Here is an 8,723-nt window from a genome sequence, read left to right on the forward strand (position 1 = left end):
TCAGACTGTCATCCAGGAATCTGGCCAATGACAGCTATGCGCGCCTTTTACTGGTCAACTTTGAATACGTCTGTTGGAGTGAGTGGTTGTGTGTGTGCTGCTGCTGCTTGGGATCTGTGACTTTTACGTTATACTGTTTAAAACATGGATTATTTTCAGGGGGGTAATCGAGCTCTCGATTTCCGTACCACCCCCGGCGGCCGCCATTGGCTAACAAGCCTTCACCTGCTGTTAGCATCCCATTGACTCCCATTCATTTTGGCGTCACTTTGACAGCGAATAACTTTACATCTGAGGCGTTTAAAGACTCCATTTATCCATTATTTATTTCTAAAGAAACACGACAATGTATAAAATGCTCCATTACCTTGTATCTTACGTTATGGCCATGTAGAAGCAGTTTTTGTAAAAACAGGCTAACGATTGCGTCATAACCATGCGACTCTCTGGAAATTACCGTACAGACAGGGGGGGGACGTGGAGGCATCGATAAAGTCAAGGGAGAAGCCCATAGAGAGTCATAAAGTTGCTCCTGCTCCTAGCTCATGGACAGCTCCTACTCACGCTCTCCGTCTCTGCAAGTTTCGGAAGGGAATGATTCAGATTTCTCTTGGCACAGCTCCTAGAAGACTTACAACTGTCAGACAGGCTGCTCACGTCGTCAAGCTCAGTTTGAGTCTGCGCAGTTCGCTCGGCAATCAGGAAATGAGTGCTTCTAATTTGCTTCACTTTTCTCCGTTGAAACCAAAGGGGTCGCTGTGTCCATTTTATATACTGTCTATGATTATTTTACATCGGACTGCTACATTTTTATTTTGAGCGAGTTGCGGGATGTAAATGAAGAACAAACAAGGAATATATATGGACAACGCATTTTAACAACGTGTAACGGACATATGGCAATCTGCGGAAGGTAAATAACTTTTTATTTTATAAAAACAATTCTGCTACATCAAAATATAGTGTGTTAAATTGATAATCTAAACGCGATTAGAGCAATATCGATATTAGTACATGTTTCAATGTATTAGGCTAGCATGTGTATTGTCAGCTAATGCATGTGTTGCTAGCATGTGTATTGTCAGCTAACTTAGGTAAAAAAAAAAAAAAAAAACTCAGCATAGGAGCTTTACAATGACTGAGAACATTGTCTCTTTAGACAGAGAGGAACTCGAACCACACTCTTTGACTCTAGAAGAATATGCAAACTAGGCTTTTGAATAGTTGTTGATCGCGGGATATAATGTTAGCTGCTAGGCCTAACGTTACCGATCAGTCATCATAATATGTTTTGAGTAACGTTATATGAGTTGGTGAGTAAAATTTTGCAAGCTTTCGCAAATGTCTCTGTTAGTAAAATGCTAATATACAAATAGCTAATATTGCTGTATATGTGTGTGTTTCCCTCATGATCCAGAAATCATTTGGAATGATCCAGCCACATGATCTTCAGATGCGGTGAGTATTGTTATATTAAAATACACGTGAAATAGAGACAGAACATGTAAAGTCTGCTCAAAGGCACACTGGTCCAAACCCTCCAGACAATATTTTACCTATCTTCTTGAGTTCACATGCCTAGCTGACCCAAAAATAAGTGTCCTTTCAAAATGAAAGTATTTTCAAACCTGTATGACTTCTGTGAAACACAAGAATGTTGGGAATAAAACAACATTGGAACCCATTGCATGGGAAAACAAAACAAAACAATGAAGGCATTTCTCAAGATATCTTAATTAAGGTTATACAAAATAAATTCATACAGTTTTGGAACAACATGCAGTAAATAATGAGAGAACTCTATTTTTTGGATGAGCTGTTCTTTTAAGGACGTGTTCCCAGGGTCCTTTGATAAATTAACCATGGTTTTTATTATAGTAAAAGTTTAGAAACCATGTTTTTACGGTGGATTGATTACAATACTTTGTTACCATTTAGTTAGTGTAGCAAAACCATGGTTAATGTTAGTAAGGGTTCTCCAGATTTATGTAACACTTAAGGAACACGTTAAAAAAGGGTCTTATGTCACCCAGATCAATAGTCTGTTGATAACCACAGGTAATAATTAACACACTTTTTAACTTTTTAAAAAATATATTTTTTAGATCAAGCCTTGGAACAATGTTTACGGAGCAGAACAGGCACCAACAGAGAAACAAGCCCATCACTAAGTATCCACTGCAGTAGGCCTATATAAAACAAAACAAAAATTATCTATTTTTTTTCTCCCTCGTGCCATCCCAGATGTATATCTGACTTTCTTTCCACAGAGATTTTTTGAGAAATTATCCATTATTGTAAGCCGATATAGCCTAAAGGCCCGTACACACCGGGACGAATATCGGCGCGCGTTATTCGCCAGTGTTTTTCAACGCGTTTTTTGTGTTCACACCCAAGCGATTTTCGCTGACGATGAGCCGAGTGAACATGCAAATTCATTCCCTGACATTAGATGGCGCTTAATGTAAAACAGAAATACAATACCACTCCATAACAGTCTATGCTCTGCAATACCACTCCATAACAGTTCTCTTTTAACAAGATTTTTGTAGTCGCTGTCGCGTTTGTCATATAGTTCTTTATTCCGACACCAACAGCTCTACATTCATCTTGCCTTGCATCTTCCTCGTCATTTCTTCCCGGCAGTGTCTGTCTATGGGCAGTGTAGACGCTACTTGGCGTATATCTTCTTCGCTGTTACGTATGTGTGCTCGGCAAGACCGTTTTGTGTTTGAGCGCCCCCCAAGTTGTGTTTTACTGTAACTTCAGAAGCTCCAGACACGTGAGCAAAAGCGCCAATCTCATTGGTCGGATAGTTTTTGACGCGGTGCGTCAAACCAAAAAAAACTAACCCGAGGCGTTTAAAAAAAAATTACGCTTTTACACGTGGCGTTTTTCGCGTCGATGTGCACACTCACATTGGCGCCCTTTGTTTAGTCACGAGGCGTTAAACGTCGGCGAGTATCGCGCGCGAAATTCGTCCCGGTGTGTACGGGCCTTAATGCAAGTGCATTCTCCAGAAACTACATACAGCCTACAAACAGCTGCTGTGTTGTTCACACAGGAAGTTTTCTGCACTTATCATATGAGCTTTACAATGCTCTTGGATTATTGTCAGGATGTGTGTTTGGACTTTTTTGACCTTCAGCATTTTGTTGTCTATTCACTTGCATTATTCGACACACGAACACAAGAGATGGATAATTTTTCTAAAAGTCTAGTTTATTTTTTTCAAAAATTTGTGTTCATCTGAAAAAAGAAAATCATATACCTTTTGGACGGCATAAGGGAGAGTAAATGAGGGGAGAATCCCCTTCCACAAATGCGTTAGCAAAGGGTACATGCGATGGTAAATTAACTGAAGTAATTTTATCTTGTAGTAATTTTTAGAACCGGGACTTTAACGCGTTAATTAAGATTAATTAATTACAGACTTTAACGCGTTAATTAAGATTAATTAATTGCACAAAAAATAACACGTAAAAAATTTTTTACGCATTTTAATCACACTTATTTTTGCACTGTGGAACGTTTCTCACTGGATGAGTTTCGGCGCACCGATTATACTGGAGCACCAACTAGCGTTCATGACTTCAGACAACAACAAACCGTGAACATGAACGAAGAAGCTGACGAGACCGCTTTGGTTGGCCCCGTGGATGGGAAATTTTGTTATAAAAAACGAACGGATGGAAGCGTCGATAAGAGCATGGTTCTGTGCAAGCTATGCAACAAGGAATTCGCATATCACCGCAGCACATCGAGCCTCAAGTATCACCTCAACGCAAAACATATAGCAGCTAGCGTGGACGTTAGCCCGAAAATGGCAAAAATTGCACTGGTCTGCTGGACTTGGTTGAACAAAAATAAACAATATTTTGTTGCTTAAGCTTACGTATTCAGTCATTATTCAATGGTATACTAAAAATCCATGTGAAAAAAAAAAATCTTCTCACTGTTCTCAGGTCAAATATTTATATGCAATTAAAATGCGATTAATTTAGATTAATTAATTACAAAGCCTCTAATTAATTAGATTATTTTTTTTTAATCGAGTCCCGGCCCTAGTAATTTTATTTTATATTTATGGTAATGTGACCTAGGATGGCAAGTCCCAGTGATTCATTTTAAAACTAGATATGGTGGAAGAGTTCAATTTAACAGAATAATTTGAGTTGTTTGTTTGGGTTTGCTATATTACACACATTTTCATCATTCATTTCATATAAAGTTCCATAGGTAAAACTATTAATAGATACGTTAAATGTAACTACCTGCAGGGTTCAAAGAAAAGACGTCAAGAACACACAAACTTAGGAACTTTACACAACAACGATGTACTAAAAACAGAAACGTTTTTTCTTTGTACAGATGACAACGTTATTAAAACGATTCCCGTTCGCACAGATCGGCGAAAACGTCTAAATCGCTGTGCTAGCATGCCACTGGTGATGTCACTCTGTAAAGAAAGACCACGCCTGTGCACATTCGCATTCACACACACATGCCTATAGACTAAACACATAATACGCATATGCTTGCCTTTACCGTTTTCACAGATTCACATTTCAGTAGTTTAGACCGAGACGATTTTAGTTGGAAACTGAGTCGTGTAAACGGCCCCTTACTAAGCATATATTAAAAACCCCAGGGCATAGGGATGCTCACTTTTGATTGGAATTTGCCCACTGTCGTGCAGATTTTAGCTCAAACCCTAATTAAACTGACCTGAACCAGCTAATCAAGATCTTCAGGATAACCAGACACAGTTTGGAACTACAGTACACTCTGCAGGACACTGGCCCTCCAGGAGTTTGGCACACATGAACTGAAGGGATAGTTCACAGTCAGGCAAACAAGAAAATTCTCCCAAATAATTTACTCACCCTCATGTTGTTCCAAACCTTTTTGGTTGCCAACATTCTTCAAAAATATCTAATTTTAATGCTTGACAAAAGAGAGACATTTCAGGTTTGAAAAGACATGATGGTGAGTAAATGATGACAGAATTTTCATTTTTGGGTGAACTATCTCAAGTACTTTAATAATCTCACACAATGAGAATATACCTTTAAAAAAAAAAAAAAAACATATATCATATATTTAATTCCCTGGAGAATGAGAGAAAGACCCTCATTACCCATATCACAGCAGTCTGAAAACACCCCCAGTTAATACAAATATTGTTGGTTTTATTTTGTAATACAAATTGGCATTTTTAGGCGTTTACCTTGCAATGATACCTCTGGAAAAGAATGTTCATTGTTGTGAATCTACATGTTCCTTCTTTTGGTGATGCACATTTTTCAATCGGACATAAGTTTTAGATACCAGACAAATCAGAAGACAAACAGACAATTTAAATAAAAATGTATTAAGCTTGTTTAAAGGAAACAAAAATAATTGAAATCATTTTGAGAGAATCATAGTGTGTCCTTTTTTTCTTCTTCCCAGATGCACCAAGCTGATTACTGGCCATTTGCTGGATTGCTGTTTATTTGCTGTATCTGTCACTTCTGGTACAATTTTGTTGTATGTTTTGATTTAACTTATTAATAAACTTGTATAATAAGGATTCTGAATGTAAAGACCATATCATATTTAATATCAGAACTATGTGACCCCCCAGGGGTCTGAATAATTCCATTTTATTTAGATTACAAGTTTACATTGTTTAAATACTATTAAATTATATGTAAACACAAGTGCTGCAAATTAAAGTTTGAGATGATTTTAATCAGTTTTATACAGTTTTTTACAGACTTATTTTGTCTTCTAAAATAAAACTGTTTTATTACATTCTTGAGCACGTCTTGACAATATTGAATGTGTTTGATCGTTATAATTCAGGAAAGGTCTGTTAAATAACAGTGTTTCTCAGTAGAACATTTAGTGCCGTCACTTTATTAAATTTCAGTTGGTATAGTCAAGAAATAAAGTAAACGATTCAGTCAAACATACAGCAGGCTACAACGTTAAAGTTAAATAGCTTAAATATATAAAGTTATGAAACTTCACTTTGCCCTCAGCCAAAACGATTTGCCAAGGAACAAATTATAGATTAATGAGACCAAAGATCGCCCGTTAGATATACACAAGACGAATTATTCTCATGTTTAACCACTAGACTAAAGACATCAGATCCAGCGGCGAACGTCAGACGCACTAGCCGAGGTAAGGCTGTTCTCGGCGGGGTACATGAGCGCTGAGCGCCCGGTGATCGCTGGATCTCACAACTCCGAAACCATCAGATAACATTTTTAAATAGGCGCTATCTTTATAAATAAACCACGGATTTGAGCTTTAAACAACTACATTGTCGACTGAAAAACTCTTAAAACTACATTTCGTGACACAATAACAGTAGTATTTTTAAATTTCGCGGCCTTTCTCCTCTGAAAATAAAAATAGTAAATGAAATACAACCAGAAACAAATTTTCAGTTTTGCTTGTGAAAGGTAATTCCCTGAGACCTGTTTTCAATTGTGTGGCGATTTGTAAAGCCCCAAGCAGCACACGAAATAGGCATTTTTCTCAATTCTCGTTATGAAATAACCCCTCGTTACAACCAAGGTATGCAGCAAAGCATTTGTGAAGCCACAACACGCACAACCTTGAGGCGGATGGGCTACAACAGCACCGAGTACCACTCATCTCCACTACAAATAGGAAAAAGAGGCTAAAATTTGCACGAGCTCACCAAAATTGGACAGTTGAAGACTGGAAAAATGTTGCCTGGTCTGATGAGTCTCGATTTCTGTTGAGACATTCAGATGGTAGAGTCAGAATTTGACGTAAACAGAATGAGAATGTCACGGGTGACAAAAGCGCTCAGCGAGCGGAACCCTTTGATGAGTCACGAGTTTCCTGAGGGAACGATTTGTGTGCGACACATCCCACTCCGGTTCCGGGTGTGGCAGGAATATTGCCCGGCCTGATTAGCGCTAATGCACTGCAGGTGCGAGAGAGAGAGGAGCGGCGTTTACACAGGCTTCCTGCTTCACAAGTCAAGGATAAAAAGGCCATTCAGAGAAGTTTCTGGGCGGCGGGGCAGTTGGGTTTTGCGGAGTAGTTCTGGGCACCCGCTTGTTCGGGGAAGTTGTTTGGATGTGAAGGTCTCCTGTTGAAGTCTCGTTGGGGTGAAAGCCGCCCATTGAAGCCTGCTGGATCAGAGTGTGTCTGTGGGAATCTGCTGGACTGATTTATCGATTGGATCTACGCTGTGAAGGGAGAGAGAGAGAGTTAAGTGAATTGATTTCATCTTATGAACATTTGAAAAGCTTGAAGAGGATGCAGTTAATGTAAATCTGACTGTTGGGGAAGTTATGCGTTTCAGAGTGTGCTGAAGAGGAACTGAGTATTGAATATCCCCCACGAGAGTGTAACGAAGGGATTGAGGCCTCTGATCAGCCTTATTGTGTGAGTGAATTGCAGTGCTTTTGTCTTATTGATACACATTGACTCATTGCTGTGGATTTGAAGTGAACACGAGTGCGGTGTGCTTTTGCTGAGAAGCGGCTGCAACCCCTGCTTACACGTTTGTGAGAAGTGATTATACCTGCTCTCCATTAGAATTTCGGAGTGATACAGCTGAGTTGGTGAAGTCTCTTTCTGTGTTATCCTCTCTCTCGAGCCGTCTGAGCTCTGAGTACTATACCGCCTCGCTGAAACCTCCCCTTAATCCACTCTCTCTCTTTGTTTGCGAGCTCTAGGAAGGAACATATTGTTGTGGAAGAATCCTTACCTTCGTACTTACCATCTGAGCTCCAAAGATATACAGCATCGCTGGTGAAGTAAGCTTTTAAACCACTGTCCCACTACTGTGCATTGACGAAAGTATTCTGTACTGAGAAGAACCCTTACCTGTCTACTCACCGTCTGAGTCCTGAAGAATGCAGCATCGCTGGTGAAGTAAGCTTTTAAACCTCTGTCTCACTACTGTGCATTGACGAAAGTATTCTGTACTGAGAAGAATCCTTACCTTCCTACTTACCGTCTGGGTCTGGAAGTAATGCAGCATCGCTGGTGAAGTAAGCTTTTAAACCACTGTCTCACTACTGTGCACTGACGAAAGTATTCTGTACTGAGAAGAACTCTTACCTGTCTACTCACCGTCTGAGTCCTGAAGAATGCAGCATCGCTGGTGAAGTAAGCTCTCGAATCATTATTCCACTTCTGTGCATTGACGAAAGTATTCTGTACTGAGAAGAATCCTTACCTTCCTACTTACCGTCTGGGTCTGGAAGTAATGCAGCATCGCTGGTGAAGTAAGCTTTTAAACCACTGTCTCACTACTGTGCACGGACGACAGTATCCTGTATTGAGAAGAACCCTTATCTTCCTACTTACCGTCTGGGTCTGGAAGTATGCAGCATCGCCGGTGAAGTAAGCTTTTAAACCACTGTCTCACTACTGTGCACGGACGACAGTATCCTGTATTGAGAAGAACCCTTATCTTCCTACTTACCGTCTGGGTCTGGAAGTATGCAGCATCGCCGGTGAAGTAAGCTTTTAAACCACTGTCTCACTACTGTGCACTGACGAAAGTATTCTGTACTGAGAAGAATCCTTACCTGTCTAGTCACCGTCTGAGTCCTGAAGAATGCAGCATCGCTGGTGAAGTAAGCTTTTGAATTATTGTCCCACTACTGTGCACTGACGAAAGTGTTCTGAACTGAGAAGAACCCCCACCTGTCTACTCACCGTCCGAGTCCCGAAGTGAG

The 8,723-nt window shown here is 39.8% G+C and overlaps 1 long non-coding RNA gene across 1 annotated transcript; it reads left to right on the forward strand.

Moving 5' to 3' along the window:
* The first annotated feature begins 495 nt into the window (after positions 1-495).
* Positions 496-2,171, forward strand: LOC309507055. The gene is made up of 3 exons (XR_014209013.1): positions 496-913; positions 1,418-1,458; positions 2,106-2,171. It is a non-coding gene; the product is annotated as an uncharacterized lncRNA (long non-coding RNA).
* The last annotated feature ends 6,552 nt before the right edge of the window (positions 2,172-8,723 follow it).

The sequence above is a fragment of the Leuciscus leuciscus genome (genome assembly GCF_965113295.1).
Source record: "Leuciscus leuciscus genome assembly, chromosome: 9".
NCBI lineage: Eukaryota > Metazoa > Chordata > Actinopteri > Cypriniformes > Leuciscidae > Leuciscus > Leuciscus leuciscus.